Source organism: Mustela lutreola, chromosome 3, assembly GCF_030435805.1.
Source record: "Mustela lutreola isolate mMusLut2 chromosome 3, mMusLut2.pri, whole genome shotgun sequence".
In the NCBI taxonomy this organism is placed as follows: Eukaryota; Metazoa; Chordata; class Mammalia; order Carnivora; family Mustelidae; genus Mustela; species Mustela lutreola.
The window spans coordinates 130,276,568-130,294,600 of record NC_081292.1 but is presented as its reverse complement, the minus strand read 5'-3'; positions in this window follow the sequence as shown (position 1 = coordinate 130,294,600).

Genomic DNA, 18,033 nt, shown 5'->3' with positions numbered 1-18,033 from the left:
AGGAACTATACTGCTTACCCAAGATTACCTACTCTAAAAACAGAAAGAAGCAATAAGAATTATATATTCTGTAAACTTACAAGATAGAATTAGCCACAATCCCTGCCCCTTCCATTCTGGTTTATAAGAACAGGAGTTTTACTGTCACATATCCCTCATTAAGTTATTTGACCTGATAATAAGAAGACTAATAAGTATTTGTTGTATTAATCTGTTTATTTAAAATGACATTACTCTGTAAATATATAAATTTCCTAAGAAGTAAGGCACTCTGAATTGGGATTTTCCTGCTATACTCTAAAGCATTATACATGATTAAAACAAATGCCTCACATGTCCAGTCTACAGTGCTCCACTCTACCAGCTAAGCTATGGAAGGGTGAACTCACCATCACTAATTATCAGAAACATGCAAATCAAAACAACAGTGAGATATCACCCCATACCTATTGGAAAGGCTATCGTTGAGAAGATAAGAGATAACAGGTATCAGTAAAGATGTGGAGAAAAGAACCCTTGTGCAGCCACTATGAGAAACAGTATAGAAGTTCCTGAAAAAATTAAAGACTGAACTACCATACAACCCAGCAATCTCACTTCTATCATATCCACAGGAAATGGAGAAAAAAGTATAAAAAAACTAACCAAACGCCCAAGTTTATTGCAGCATGATTCATAATAGCCAAGATATGAAAACAATCTACATGTATACACACACACACACACACACACACGGGAATATTATTTAGCCATAAGAGAAGGAAAACCTGCAATTTGGAACAACATGTTTGGGCATTGAGGTCATTAAGCTAAATGAAATAAGTCAGACAGAGAAGAACAAATATTATAGGGTTATCACTTACATGTAAGGATCTAAAAAAAAGCCAAACTCATAGTAGATTGGTAACCAGGGGCTGAGAGGCAGGGAATTGGGGATATGTTAAAGGGTATAAATTTAGCAACTAGAAGGTGAATAAGTTCTGGAGATCTAATGCAGAGTATCAATGATCATGGCCAACAATACTGTATTCTATACTTCAAAGTTGTGGAGTCTAGGTAGATCTTAAATATTCTCACCACAAAAAAAAAAAAAAGAAACTATAATTACATGATAGAGGTATTTATAGTGGTAATCATATTATAATATATAGATCTATCATACCAACCAACTATATATACCTTAAACTTGCACAGTGTTATATCTCAATTATATTGCAATAAAAAACAAAAATTAAAAAATAAAGCAAACGGTTCAAGTGAACTGCCTAGTGATTTTATCTTCTGAAAGTCTCCATTATATCTGTCAGTACAAAATCCATTGCATTCTTTGGCCTCTGGGTAATAAATTATTCTAATCTCAATCTCTAATCTCAATTAAGAAATCTCAAAAGATTCTCGTTATTGTTAGAATCAATAAGCCACAAAAAATTAGCTTAGATATTTATTTTAAGGTATGTCTTTTCTCTTTTACAATAAACATTATTTGTAGAAATATATGTTAGAATGCATTGTTTTAAATTCAGCTTTAAACTGATAAAGTAGCTCCCTGTTATGTTAGGTTCCAGGTCATACATGAGTCAATACATTTTGCAATACTCTAATTGAGCTAAAACATTAATATAAGTTAGGGCTAAAACAGTCACCTTGATCCCAGCCTTTCAAATGGGTACTGTTGTTCATAAACCTAGAATTGAAAATAGTTCAAATCCTTCTCTTCAGAAATGAGATCACAATTCAAAGGAATTACCATCCTTTACTATCATATCCACAGGAAATGGAGAAAAAAGTATCAAAATAATTCAAAATTACCATCCTGAGGCACCTGGGTGGCTCAGTTGGTTAAGTGACTGCCTTCAGCTTAGGTCAAAATCTCAGGGTGCTGGAATCAAGACCCATATTGGGCTCTCTGCTCAGCAGCAACTCTGCATCTCTTGTTCCATCTGTGATCTCTCTCGCTTTCACTGTCTCTTAAATAAATAAATAAAATCTTTAAAAAATTACCATCTTTTTTAAGAATAGAAAATTATATCCTGAAGAAATAGTAACTGCTAGCTCTTCTAAATACTCAAGATAGTTTAAGATGAATAGAAAAAAACAAAATCAGTGTCCAGATTTTAACAGGATCAATTATATCCATCTACGTTGGTGGGATAAGGGAAGATGGTGAAAACTCTTCTTTCCACTTGCCCTTAATTCTCAGAAGAAATTTGCAACAACAAGTTTTATGATACAGACAGAACCACAACTAAATGGTGTTAGAACCACAACTAAATGGTGTTATTTCACACATTTTTGAATGAAATAATATGGAACACTGTGGTTAAAACAGCTCTCTAAGGCCGGACCACCTGGGTTGGAATGCCAGCTCTGCCTCTCATTAGCACAGTAGCACTGGATGACTGACTGCCTCCTCGGTGCTTCCATAATACTAGAACCCACCTCACAGACTTGTGAAGAGAAGGTACTCCACATAATGCTCTTGAAATAATACAGGATACATAGCAAGTACTTGATAAGCATTAGCTAAATATAAATTATCTATAAATGAAAATATTACGTATTTTTAGAAAAAGATTTAGTGATTGCTTTCACCAACTTAAACAGAAAAGGTAATACTTTTGAAATCTGAAAATACAAGTCGCTCTTTCTCAGTGCATAAATGCATTTACTAATGGTAGACAGACTTTGATTAGGGACTAAATCAAGAGAAGGGTAAAATAACATAACATTTTATGAAATATATATATAAATAAATAAATAACTCGGTAGGAAACATTTCTGATGTTGCTTAATTGCCTTACCTTTGATATCCTGCCTGTCATACCAACCAGTGACCCGAATTAAATCCAGCTGTTCAGATCACATCACTTTGCTAAACCTTTCAGGCAAGTGGGATCCAGTTCTTGTTTACCTGCCTTCCCTCACTGTTTGCTCCTACAGTAAATATGCCCACAAACAAGCTCCGACCAATCTTGGTTCTTTGCCTGAACAGAAAAATAACTTTGCAAGAACTGAAGTAAACTTCTATGGTGAATGTCTTACACAGCAGCAAGTACGGGGATGCCATCATTTTCATTATAGAAAGAACTTTTTAATTTAACAGACTAGTGTACTGTTTAAGAATGCATTCTACTAGTGACATTCATTAATCTTAAGTTAAAATGTATGTTTTGGCAGCTTATTCTTTGCTTTAAATGAACTATTACTTTAATCACAGACATTTGCAAAACAGTTTGATTTTTCTTAATTAATGTCTGCTAAATTTACTTATGATAGACACACTCTTTTGCTAGAAGTAAAACAAATACACTGTGTGGTTATTAATTCCCACTTAGCACCACACAAAATTATTAATTGAGGTGGAACTTTTCTGCCAAGGTACTTTAATTTCTTTTTTTCAAATGAAAAGATGTAGGAGTATGACTGACTGGCATGCCTGTCCAATGAAGGTAGTAATTTTTCGCTGCCTGTCAACTTGAAGACAATGTTTCACCCCAGTGTTTTCTTTCAAAGAGCTCCAGAGGAAATTTAGCAAGATTAGGAGAGACAAAATGGAACTGTACAAGTTACTGGCTTTTTTCCTTCTTTCTTTATACATTCTGTACACAATAGTGACATCTTCTGGTTGGCTGGAATATTGATGTTTGGAACAATGCTTTGAAACCACATCAACCTTGTCATCAAAACATGCCTCTTTACATAAAGATACTTAATGAAATATTCCTGAATTAGAAGCACCTCAGCTTTATATATACACCATCAAAATTGCAATTTAAGTTTTTAAGAGAAAACACAATAGCAAAGCAGATACTTATTTCTTCAAAGCAAATTTGAGACACAGGTTAAATGTAAAACTAATCGACCTTAAAAAAATCACTTGACACAATTAAACATCCATGTACAGAAATTTCATTTTCTGGAAAGCTCACTGACAACTGGAGAAAATTATAAAAAAAAGAGAAAAATTCAATAATATATTTCCAGGTTATTTTCAATGAGAGATAAAAGAGATTTAGAGGGTCTAGGAGAAGGAAGAGCCTAACATTAATCACACTCCTTTTCTCTCCAACTTTTTCATAAGGGTCTACACCTGTGCAGAATACCATGAAATCCTGAGGATGCCTTAAAGCACTCTCCTCAATGCTTACGTCTCATTTCACCAATGTAACTGTCTCCTAGCGTAGACATCCATCCTACAGCATCACTGGGTCTAGACAGGTCCTCAGGAACCCAACATCCCAGTCCCTTTCAAGAGGATTGATCCAAGCATTGGGCTTCTAAATACATCATACTTATTTTATTGGGCATCTAAATATAACATATTTATATTATAACCCCTTTCTCAAGACAATAAAGGAAGCATGCAGAAGGATGCCTTGAGTAGTTCCAAGATGACTTGCTTATCCTCTCTCCCTAGAAAAGATGGAAAGTACCATATATATACTTATCATTAATAAACTAAATAATCCACAGCAGAAAATTCTAACCAAAAACTAAAGGAAACTTAATTTCATATCAGCAACTATTTGTAAAAATAGAGAAGGGAAAAATTAAAAGAAACTGAATTAACTTTGTTCTGTCATGAATGCAATACAACAATAAGTATTATAAATTCCAGTTGCACATTTTAGAAAGAGAATTTAATTCCTAAGAAGAAAAAATATGTAGCTCAGGGTTATATAAAATGGTTTAAATAACATTAAACCAAAGAAGCTTATTATTAAAATTATACTAATTACATTTATCCTATCATCTGGGTCAAGCTAGTATCTCTCTTGGTAATAACAGCCTTTCACAATCTTGTTACTGTACATTGAAAGGATATTTGTAACGAACAGACCATGAACATTTTAAATGCTAAAAAATATATTAAAGAACACAGGTTACATTCTTCTTCTTTGCATTTAGAAATTTAGGAATTTGGGGCACCTGGGTGGCTCAGTGGGTTAAGCCGCTGCCTTCGGCTCAGGTCATGATCTCAGGGTCCTGGGGTCGAGTCCCGAATCGGGCTCTCTGCTCAGCAGGGAGCCTGCTTCCCCTCTCTCTCTCTGTCTGCCTCTCCATCTACTTGTGATTTCTCTCTATCAAATAAATAAATACAATCTTAAAAAAAAAAAAAGAAAGAAATTTAGGAATTTATGTAACCTGAAGTTGCTAATCATATTTGACCAAAATAACAAGCTATAAATAATATGTATAAGTATCCTTTAAATGATGCAATAAGTTGTTATGATTAACAGGAATTTACTATTATAATCAGGATTATGTGCTGAATGTATTTCTGAATTAATAAAAAACTATACTCTCAGAAGTGACAGAGATCAATAATCAATTCATTTCCTACTTAATCTGTGAAAGCTCTGCCACTTGTTTCTGGTATTGTGATTGCTTTATTCCTCAGTTTTCCAATCTCATTTTCAAAAATGTTCTTTGTGTAAAGAAATAAATAAGCCTCATAGAATAGATATGCCTATGACAGGCATTTTCTAAAATTCAAAATCTCCTTCAAGTCAGTAGTAAAATAAGCAAACTATGAGGGTATAGGGCTATTATCTGGTTGACAATAAAATCAACCCCTCTCCATGTAAGAAATGCAGAAAATATAAATTAAGTTTCGTCTTTAGATACAGCATGTGGGCTTATTTTACTCAAATATATTCAGTAAATAAAATATTAATATTGACTTGCCATTTATATGAGTTTGAATGGATCAATAAAAGCTACAACATTGAATTCATCTGTACCATGATCTATCTCAACAGTTGCATTAACCAAAATAACTTTTAAATGATCCAATATCAAGAAAACAAAATAATCAAGTTATATGGTTATAAGAATGCCATTCTAAGATAGCTTCTATTAACTACAAGTTTTTGAATAGCTATTTGCTGTCGAAAGGTTGAGTTTTTCAAAACAAAGTTAAATGTTACTTTTTAAAGATGTTCATCTTTCCAAATCATTTGCAAGGTTAATGTAATTGCAACCAAAACTCCAGTGGGATTTAATTTGACTTTTTTAAACTTCGGGCAATTTCTAGTTCTTTAAATACATGTTTACTGATATAGAACACAAGCACAGAAAGTGCACAAATCCTAAATATAAGCTGATTTAGCTATGCCTCATTCTTCTAGGAATTTCATATCTTCTTCTCAGTTCCTTTTTACTTTTTTAAGATTTATTTATTTGGGAGAGAGAGCACAAGCAGAAGGGGCAGAAAAGAGGGAGTCAAGCAGACTTCCCGCTGAGCACCAAGCCCAACACAGGGCTTGAGCAGACTCTCCCTGTGGGGCTCCATTCCAGGACGACAAGCTCATGACCTGAGCCGATAACCAAGAGCCGGACACCTACCCCAACGTGCCACCCAGGTGCCCCTCTTCTTCTCAGCTCCTTTTTAAAACAAGGTTTGTTTATCAGTGTTGGGATTGGTGACAGTATACTCTGATCTGGGGTATTTACTAAGCCCTTCTCTTCGAATGAGTTTATTGTCAATTTTTATAAATATCTCCTATGCGCTTGGAAAGAATATCTCTCTCTCTCCTCGGGGGGCATAAGTTTATACATAAGCAAAAGCATACTACCTCCATTATTCAAGTGCCTTTGCTTATTTCTTTCTTAGTATCAAATTCTCAGAGAAGTATCTTAAAATCACCTCCATTTGTTGTTGGCTCATTTATCTATTTTAGTAGTTCTGTCAGTTTTTGCTTTATGTTAAAGCTATCTTACTGCCCACATATATGTTCATAACTATACTACATCTTTTTATGTCCTATATGATGTTTGGCTATTAATTCCATGTTGTCCAAAGCTAAATTTATAACCCAATTTTCTTGACTCCTATTTGCCTTCCAAACTTTCTTTATAACTTTACAGTCACTACATTTGGACATCTTTGAAAAACCAATGTGAGATTCTCTTTTTGTTGTCAGTGAGGCCCAGATCTGAGCAAAGACAACTGTGGCAAGGAAGTGGAGAAGACCAATGCAACGTCTGGTAAAGGGTCTTACTTTTTTAGTACTTTCCAGTAAATCAATCACAGTTAGCATACAGATTCAATCTTCCCCTCCTACACTGAAATATTCCTTAATGACAAACTCTTTGGGGCCATGGTGGAGAATAAATATATAACAGAGTAAAGGGATATAGAGTTGCATATGGCCAGGGCATCTGTGTTCATGAACTTTCAGCAACCAGCATCAAGTAAAATGGGGTTCCACAAGGAGACAGATGGTGGGTATAGGAAGAGTATGCTACCATAAGGAAAACTAAAAAGTGGACAATCAAGAAGGACAAATAAAAAAAAAAACTCCACAGTTTTGTACATACCAGTGGGATATAACTCTTGAAAAGAGGAAAAAAGTAACTCTTGGTGTCCATTTAAAAACTCATGACAGTCTACATTCTCTAAGTATAAAGTGAAAAATGAAGCAGTTGCTCTTGTCAGCACCATACAGAAGATGAAGTGTTGATGTGCTTTTTTTCTCCTCACTCCCTTCTTTTTTTCTCTTGACTGATTTTGGAAACATAGACTCAGATTATTGTTAGTACGCTTCCCTTTCAAAACATAATCTTCCTTTTCAATAGTAATTTCTAGAATGTGCTTTTAATTCCATGACAGTTTCCACTTTAGGATGCTATCTCCCGCAAGTCCTTTCATATCTTCTAATTCTTGAGTCTCCCATTTTGATCCCCTACCTGCTACCTAGATTCTTTCTTTATCCTTTAGTTAAAACCATGGAGATATTCTCCCATCTATTCTCCAGAAAAATCTTTGTTTTGGTTCAGAGGATGGAGGTTTTGTCCTGTTTCTTAAGCCATCCTCAATTTTTAAAAACATGGGATTATCACTTTCTTTCTTGTAGTAAGCCCTTACCCCTTTTTTTCCAGGGCTCATGTATGTTTTACTTTTCTCTGTCTTTATTAGTACTCCATCAGAGGTTGAGAAGGGCAAACAAGCTCTTTATCAAACCACCATCCTAACTGCAATTTTAATATTTGCAATCACTGTTTTCACAGAATCCAATTCCCAATCTTAGTCTACAGGCTTTTCTCTGACCAGCCAGCTCTAATCCCTAAATAATGAAGAAACATTTGAATATTACCCTTCCATTGTTAAATTTTGAAACTACGACAGAATAACCCAAAGTTATTTAAAAAATTTTTTGAAGATTTTTAGTTCAGTCACTTCTCATCCACATTTTTTCAATTAACTTTTTTAAATTATTAAACCTGGAAAAAATTAAAAATTTCATAAATATTTTGTCTGAAAGCAAATACTTGAACCCACTAATATATATCAAAAGTAGACCTAAAAAAATGAATTAGGGGTTTTTTTGAAAGCATCCATTCCCCCTTTTTTAAAATTTAAGTATAATTAACATACAGTGTTAAATTGATTTCAGGTATTCAGTACAGTGATTCAACAATTCTATAGATTACTCAGTGCTCATCAAGATAATGTACTTTTAATCCCCATCACCTCTTTCAGTCATCTTCCCACCCACACTCCCCCCCCCCCCATAACCATCTGTTCTCTAAAGTCTATTTTTTGGTTTGTCTCTTTCTTTTCCTTTGTGCATTTGTTCTTAAATTTCACATATGAGTGAGATCACACAGTATTTGTGTTTCTCTGACTTATTTGCTTAGCATTAGCTCCATCCATGCTATTGCTGCAAATGACAAGATTTCATTCCTTTTTATGACTGAATAATATTTCAGTGTGTGTGTGTGTGAGAGAGAGAGAGAGAGAGAGAGACCTCTTCTTTATCCATTCATCTACTGATGGATACTTGGCTGCTTCCATAATTTGGCATAATATTGTACATAATGTTGCAATACACACAGTGGTACCTACATCCTTCAGAATTAATGTTGTATTCTTCGGGTAAATACCCAGGACTGTGATTACTTGATCATAGGGTAGTTCTATTTTTAATTTTTTGAGGTAACTCCATACTCTTTTCCACAGTGGCTGCACAAGTTTACATTCCCACCAACAGTACATGGGGTTCCTTTTTCTCCACATTCTCACCAACACCTGCTTCTTGCATTGTTTATTTTAGCCATTCTGACATGTGAGGTGATATCTGACTATCATTTTGATTTGCATTTTCCTGAAGATGAGTATAGATGTCTGTTGGCTATATGTAATTCTTCTTTGGAAAAATGTCTGTTCATGTCTTCTGCCCATTTTTCAGTTGAATTATTTGTGGGGTGGTTTTTTTGGGTGGGGTGCTAAATTAGGTTTTTGTATAAATGCAACACATTTATATTGTGACTTATAAGTAAATTAGTGTTTTGTTTCCAAAAGTGAGTATTTCTTAAAGTGTCTACCTATTATAAGGAATTAAGAAATGAGCCATAAGCATTACAAAGAACATGCTTGTTGGCATTCCCATATCATTTTGAGAACTTTGGAGTTTGAAAGAATCTTATACACCTTTTAGTTTCTCCTCCAATTAAGTGCTCTTATCATCCCTCCTCTGGTCTTGACTCTTAAAATTACTTAAGCCATTGTAACTTTTACATGATCCTCTAGGCTATGATCCTCAAACATATGAAAAGTAAAAATGATGCAGAATACATTGTTTTTCTTATAAAGTATATCTTGCACTTATTGCTGGGTGTTTGTTACAGGAAACAAGGACTAGCTGATGATAGGCATGCATCTCAAAGGTTCTAGGCACAAGTCCTCATCCTCTGAATAATTTACTGAGTCTTAAAGAAATATGTTTTGAGCACTGAATCTATTTTTTTCTTGCCTTCAGATTCAAACTGAAACATCTACTCTTCCTGGGTCTCAAACTTGCTAGCATTCAGACTGAAACTACACCTTTGGCTCTCGAGTGGTACAAAGTGTGACCAATGAGAAGATGTGTTAACACTCCAAAAGTATGGCTTAATTTTCAAAACAGACAAAAATCCAGGGAACATGTGTGGGAATGGATATTAAGGGAATGGGACAATGGTGGAAAGTATGTACTTTCCATACTGGATCAGGCTGAATTTACTGAATGGACTCATGAACCAGATTTGGCATCTAATGTCCCATTAGGGGGATAACAGAGGGGTCTCTAACAGTTTTGTTGGCTGACTGACTGAAACATGGATTAAAAGATTACACAGATGGGGCGCCTGGGTGGTTCAGTGGGTTAAAGCCTCTGCCTTTGGCTCAGGTCATGACCCCAGGGTCCTGGGATCGAGCCCTGCATCAGGCTCTCTGCTCAGCAGGGAGACTGCTTCTTCCTATCTCTCTGCCTCCTCTCTGCCTACCTTGTGATCTCTCTGTCAAATAAATAAATAAAATCTTTAAAAAAAAAAAAAAAGATTACACAGAGTGAGCAAATTAGTATGGCATTTGCTTACTGATCATAGTGTCCTTAGAACTGAAAGGGAAAGCCCACTAAATTCTTACTTGATCTGTATAAGCAGAAAAGTTCTAGGTTAAATGAACAAAAGTCTAACCTGAATCATAAAAACAGGGGTCATGGCCCCTCGATTAATTTCCTGATTTAAGCCACTTTACAGACCCAGAATCCCATGAATGAAACAGAGGCCCTCCCCTTGAGGAAGGATCCTAGAACACTGCCAAAAATTTATACTGGTAATCACTCTCCCAGTCTTCCCCAAGGTGACTTATAACCTTTTACTAAAGTAACCTCAGATTGGGGCAAAAGAAATATTCAGACCTTTCAGAGACCACTGTCTGAACTGACAGTAATTCCAGAAGACCCAAAACATCACTGTGGTCCACGGTTAGAGTAGGGTCTTATGAAGGTCGGGTGACCACTGGAGTTTCAACATAGACCCATCTCACAGTGAACTCAGTGGGTCCATGAATCTGTCCTGTGGTTATTCCCCCTCATTCCAGAATGTATAAGTAGAACAGACATACTCAGTAGCTAGCAGAGTCCCCACATGCTAGCTTACCAGTTGCTTGAAAAAAAAAAAAAATGATCAAATTTTCTTGAAGTCTTCAAGTCACATATTTTCATGCCTTTTTATATTTCCCTAAATGAAATTATTTCCAGGGTCTTCATCATGCCTAACATTGTACTATATTTTTTAATGCATGACTAATATTGAAATTGTATTTACCAAAATCCCATGAGAATTTTTTCACATGAATAGCCTACAAGCAGAGTCGTTCACAAATGCACTAAAGCAAACCATTTGAGCCTAAATAATGAAATTTATATTTACTGCTGTTAAATTTCATCTTCTTCTTTCTGGACCTGCACTAAAAGCTATCAAAGATGTTTCTGAATCATAAGCAATTCAATAGGCAAACATTTATTGATGGCCTACTCTGAGTCAAGCCTGGTAATGGAGCTATAAAGATGAATAAGACACTGTCTTTGACCTCCAGTTGCTCTGTCTAGTAAGAGACATAAAAAAAGTAAATAATATAAATAAGCAATGTGATAAGTACTATGGGAGTGTTATGTCTAAAAAAAAAATCGTGAATGGAGTTGCTGGGAGGAGGACAGAAAAGACGATCAACACTGAGCATATAAGCTTGAGATGTCACTGTAAGGAATGCCAGACGGAATGCTGAGAGGTGAGAGAAAGTAGCAGAAGGGATAGGAGATGAGAAAAGAGAGGTAGAGAGGGAGACCATGAGAGCAGGGGGGAGGAGGGCATAAAGATTGAGGAGGAGATAAAGAGGACGGCATAAAGGGTTAGGATTGAGGGCCAGGGAGGAGTCTGATGGATCCAGAATCCTGAATTTCCAAAATCCTCAGATCCAATGGCCCTTTAAGTACTACTGCAGACTTTAAAAATTACTTAAATAAGTAACTTTTAGATGAACTGGTAAAAGTGGCAACATAAAATACAAGTCATTTGGTTAACTGATCTTTCAACCTCTGAGCTTTGGATAAATTTACCCAGAGTCTCAGATTTTTAAGTTGTGGAAGATTCTATTTTCTAAAAATGGCTGCAAAAACATCTCTCATCTTCTATGCTCTTCTACAAAATGAACTTGCCCCCAGTGAGGACCAGAGTTTATTTTTCCACCATCTTATGAATGCTTTGACCAATGTAATATGACAGAAATTAGACTATGGTGCTTGCAGGAAGAGCCCACACCTGCCCTGGTGTTTTTGCTTCCTGCCTTTTGTAAAAATTGCTTTGGGGACATTCCTTTTCAGAGCCCCCCTGCCAAGCTGTGAAAAGTCCAAGTTACCTGGAGAGACCACATGTAGGCATTCTGCTTAACAGCCCCCGCTAAACATCAACTGTCAGCCATGTGACTGGGTCTTCTGAACGTCCAGCCCAGGCAATCTTTTAGAAGACTTCAACTCCATCTAACATCTGCCTGGAACTGCTTCAGAGGATCCATGTAAGAACTATCTCACTGAGTCCATCAACCTGAGCAATAATAACACAATATTGTTTTGAGCCATTAAGTTATGAGTTAGTTTGTACATATCAGTAATTCACTAGGAGAGAACGTTAGGGAAAACAGAGGGTTTACTAGCTGATAATAAAGAAACTGAACTACGGTGGAATTAAGTAAATCACAGAGTGGTTAGGAAGAGAGGATACTCTTCCCAAAGTTCAGATGTGGCCTGGGGGTTTATTTCTGGACCAACAAAGTTTCTTGCTTAAGAGACAATGTGAACAGCAATGCCATTACCTAAACAGAATTTAAAAGGGAACGCTGTGTTCAACCAAGAAATTGAAGCAATTTTTAATATGTTGAATTTGCATTGTTTATAATAATATATTCATTTAAGATGATCGGTAAATCTTTGTAAATATAGATTTTGAACTTGGGAAGGAGGTGTGATCTGTATGTACTAGAGTCATCAGCGCACAGAAAGGTATTTATCAAAGATAAGCCAAAGAAGGTGGTGATATTACCCAGAGAAATTACAAAGAGAAGTTCCAAAAAAGTCATGAGAAATACCAACAATTAAAAGCTGAGTACAGAGAATTTCTGGAACGATTTCTATTAAAGGCCATCATTTTCCATTTTCAAGTAGGACTCAATTTATCTTATCATTGGGATGGAGAAAAGAAAGAAATACTGTTCTCTTCTACACAGTCTTATATAAATTAGATAATTTGGATAAGGGAGAACAACAATGCTGCTTAGTATGACTGAATTCACATCAAAACAGCAATGATGAAATAGTCTATCAACATGATACTGCTTAGGACTTGCACTGTATAAGTAATAAGTAATATGTATGTGGTTGAGTCTATAATTACATCCAGCAAATTAGTATGAGATTACAAACCAAGATAGGACCTGTAAACATTAGAAAACTAATTTCTTTCGCACGATATTTACTAAGCATTAATAATTTCATCTTATTTTCATGACTATTTTAATCTCTGCACAAAGTTCACAGATCAAGCTGTAAATTCAGACTATTTGAGGTTAAAAATATATAGTATACATTTTTCAGAGAAAATCCTGGTGCATATTATTTCAGAAAAAGTACTTGTTCTAAGGATCAACACAAACAAACACAGATCAAATTATTCTTTGTGAGTATATAATCGGATTTTTTTCTGAATTTAAATTTTTATTGGTCACAAAAGCATGCCAGTTGCATTTATTGTAAGTAATGTAGTAATTAATCAATAGTAGAAGGGCAATGTGGTAGATTACATGATTTTCAGCAAATATTTATTCCTTATCTCAAACATCCATGGAAGTACATTTTCCCACCTCATGGGTATTGGACTTGGTCATATGACTTGCTTTGACCATTGAAATGTAGGCAGAAGGGAAAGATTGTCAGTTTCAAGCCCAGGGCATAAGAGATTACTGCTCACCTTGGGAACTTTGCACTCCTTCTGTTAACCAAAAAATAAATAAAAATTTAAAATGGCCCCAAGGAGCTACTTTTCTCCAATTTGGGGACCCAAAGACATTTGAAAGGAGCTTCCTCAGCTGATTTACACACCCACAGCCAGAAACATAACACATGCAGAGTTTAAAGTAAGGAACAAGTATCCTTTTAAATCACTTAGTTGTGGCAATATTACTGAGGTAATGACTGACTAAAACAGGTAGCTCAGAAAAAGCTAATATACTAATTCAAATAAATTTTCTGACATCAAAATGTTTCACAAGCCTATATTTAATCTATAAGAAGTAAGAAAAAATAAAGGCATGTTGTGTTTTTTATATTGTTAGACCTCGACTGTGATTAAAATACAGGAGTATCATCTATCAGATAGGCTATATAATTAAGGTAAATTTAAGAAGGACCAATTTGTAAATAATTCAAGTTTACATTTATAAGCAAAGTCCAGTAATGAAAACTTTAGTAAATGGTCATGAATAATTAACACTCAAATATTATAAATTTATGTATTAATCAAAGACTAGATAAATATCTATTTCTGGAGAGGAAGAGAAAAATAGAGTGGTACACATATATCAAAGTAGTAGTCATTAAAAAAAACAATGCATTGATTAGAGCTCTCTAAAATTAGAAGAATTGCTATTATGAGCCTAAAAGCAATAAACTTGAAGTGAAATTATTTTTAAAAGAATTTTATTCATTCATTTGACAGACAGAGATCATAAGCAGGGGGAGAGGCAGGTAGAGAGAGAGAGAGGAGGGAAGCAGGCTCCCCGCTGAGCAGAGAGCCCAGCCCGATGCGGGGCTCAATCCCAGGACCCTGGGATCATGACCCAAGCTAAAGGCAGAGGCTTTAACCCACTGAGCCACCCAGGCACCCCTGAAGTGAACTTTTAATTTCTGTATTAAATTGGTTCTTATCAGATCAGAAAAATCATAAAAAGTCATTCAAGTCTCTCAAATAATCAGAAACTGAAAAAAATCACTAAAACAAAGATAAATATCTCACATAAATAACTTATCTTTCTCAATTCACTTCTTTATATTTGCCAGGAAATAAGGACACTTAGTGTCCCATGAAATAAAAGTTTACATATATTTCTAAACATAAACATAGGTTATGTTTTAAAGGTCTCTTCTTTTACAAAAAAAAAAAAAAAGAAATTAAGATTTTCCTATCTCAGTGCCTCAAATGAAGAAAAAATTAAGTATCATTCTACAATTAATATTTTTAATGTTTTGTATTTAAAAACCAATTTGGAAGAATTCATTATCAAGGTTATTTGGAAACAATTAAAATAATACAATTTGGTGTTTCTTAATTTTAAAGGTCTTTAAAAATTATATCAGTTTGGATAAAAGTGAACAAACCTGGGCTAGATTGCATCAGGTGATCATAAGCAAAGTAGTATCAAAATACTCAAATCACACTGACAGAAAAAGACTGAAGCAAGAAAAGTCCAGCTATGAAATCCGCAGTAGGAGGAAATGGAAAAGCTAGAATGAGGTAAATCTAGTTTTGAAAAAGGGAAATATGAAAGAAGAGGAAACACTACTAGGCTACCATGAAGCAGTTTAGTTATGGTAGATGCAAATCAGATGGGATTTGCAGTGGGAGATAATGCAGTGGAAATTACCAGCATTAAAAGGCATGTTCGGTAAGGGTTGAAGCTGGACTTAAGATAAGTCGAACCCTCTATGTTATTTTTGACAAGGTTACTGTTTGAACATAACATCAAAAAAAAAAAAAAAAAAAAGGTTTTACCATGAAATAAACTGGTTCATAATATTATGCTTATTATGCTGAACTGTGCACAATATATCAGCCCAGACAAGGAGACTGGTGCTATTGTCCAAAGCATTTTCTCTTTTTTTAGGCTAAGTTGACACTACAGTAGATGATTTAAGACTTATGATGAATCATATTATGGGTCATAATAAAACTTATGATCCTTAAACTAGAGTGCTTCTGAATGAGGGAATGGATAATAGTTTAGAGTTATAATAAAAGTGTACATCAATTTGACATTTTAAAAGTCCAAAAAGTACTTGAAATAAAATAATATGTAAATTATTATTCCTATTTAGTAACAACCTATATACATAAAGGGAGTCATAAGAGAGAGAACAACAAGTCTGAAAAGGATACACTGCAAATAATCACTATTACCATAGGATGAGGTGGCAGAATAGAGTTCCCTTCCTATATGTGCTTTACTATAGTTTGAACTTTTATAAGCTTTCCTTTTTTTTTTTTTTAGAATTTAAAATGCTTTTAAAAAGTCTACCCTCAAAAGTATCTTTTTCAAGAAAATGGAGTTCCCTCTACTCTGCTTCCCATTCTGTGCACACTTACTCATTCATATTTCCACACAATATAATGCATATAGAATTTAGCAAAATGCCTAGACATATGATCAAAACACAAAAATCAATTGCATCTTTAAATACAAGTAAGAATCACCTAAAAGGCAAAAATAAAATATTATTTACAATAAGATCAAATACTGATGGATAATAGATCTAGTGGAAGATATTTATAAGCTCTATGGGGAAAAATATAAAATAAAGAAATTAAAGGAAGTGATAGAGTCTTAATGGATGGAAACACTTACTACATAAAATTCTCCCCAGGCTGATTTCTAGCTACAGTGCAATTTCAGTCTGCATCTGAATGGGGTATTCTCTAATTAGAACTGATAAAATGATTTTAAAATTATATGGACATGTAAAACACCAATGACAGAAGAACAGAGAGACAGAATCACCCTGTTAGAATCTGTGTCTTCTGCTGTAGTAATTAGACACTGTTGTACTACTTTAGACAAAGACAAATTAAACAATGCAGTAAAGGGTCCAGAAGCAGACATACACATACACAGAACTTTGATACGTAACTAAGATGTTCTGCCAAATAGGCGAAAAAGAAGGTATTTATTAAATAAATGAGATGGAAAAGTTATCTAAATAAGAGAAAAATAAGATAAATTGCACTCCTATTTTATATTAAATACCAAAAAAAAAAAAAAAATCCAAATGAACCAATTATTTATGTCAAAAACAAAGCTTTAAAACTATTAGCAGAAAAAATAAGTAAATATATCTCTGTTTTTGTGATACAGAGTATTTCCTTTTTTTTTTTTTTTTTTTTTTTAAGAGAGGCAGAAGTAGGGGCAAAAGCAGAGAGAGAGAATTTTAAACAGGCTCCAGGCCCAGCAGAGAGCCCAGTGCAGAGCCCAGCACAGGACTCCATTTCACAACCCTGAGATCATGACCTGAGCCAAATTCAAGAGTAACACTTAACTTAGCTGAGCCACCCAGGCGTTCCCAGAAGTATTTCTTAAAAATGATAGAAAGAAGAGGGTAGGAGTCAAGACTGCGGAGAAGTAGCAGGCTGAGATGACGTCAGGTAGCAAGAAGGTCAGCTAGATAGCTTGTCAAACCATTCCGAGCACCTACAAATCCAACAGGAGATTGAAGAGAAGAAGAGCAACAATTCTAGAAACAGAAAATCGACCACTTTCTGAAAGGTAAGACCAGCGGAGAAGCGAATCCAAAGTAATGGGAAGATAGACCGTGGGGGGAGGGGCCGGCTCCCAGCAAGTGGCAGAACAACGGGACACAAAATCAGAATTTTTAAGTCTGCTCCGCTGAAGGACATCACTCCAGAGGCTAAATCAGGGTGAACCCACACAGGGACAATGTGGCACCAAGTCCCACGCAGTCACAGAAGGATTGGAGGTGTCTGAGTGCCGGAGACCTCACAGGTATTAGAGTGGGGAAGCTGGCTACAGAGACGGAGCTGAGGAGTGAGCTCTCAGCTCGGGGTTACCTTGAACCATAATCCGTGGCACAGGCCAATGCTCTGTGAGTGGGGTCCCCACAAGATCCGGAGACCCCCCCCCCCCGGAAGAGGTCAGAATCTGCAGGGTTTGGAGACTCCAGGTGGAGCTGTGTGCCAGAGACAGAGATGCTTGGTCACAGTCTGGGTGAGCTCACAGCGCAACTGGAGGCCAGGGAGATGGGAATGATTGAGCACTTTTCTCTGAGGGCACACTGAGGAGTGGGGCCCTGAGCTCTCCGTGACTCCAGGCCAGAGATAGGGAGGCCGCCATTTTCATTCCCATCCTCCAGAACTCTACAAAAAGCGTTCAGGTAACAAAAGCTCCCAAACGAACCCTAGCGGATTACTTAGCCTGGCCCCTGGTAA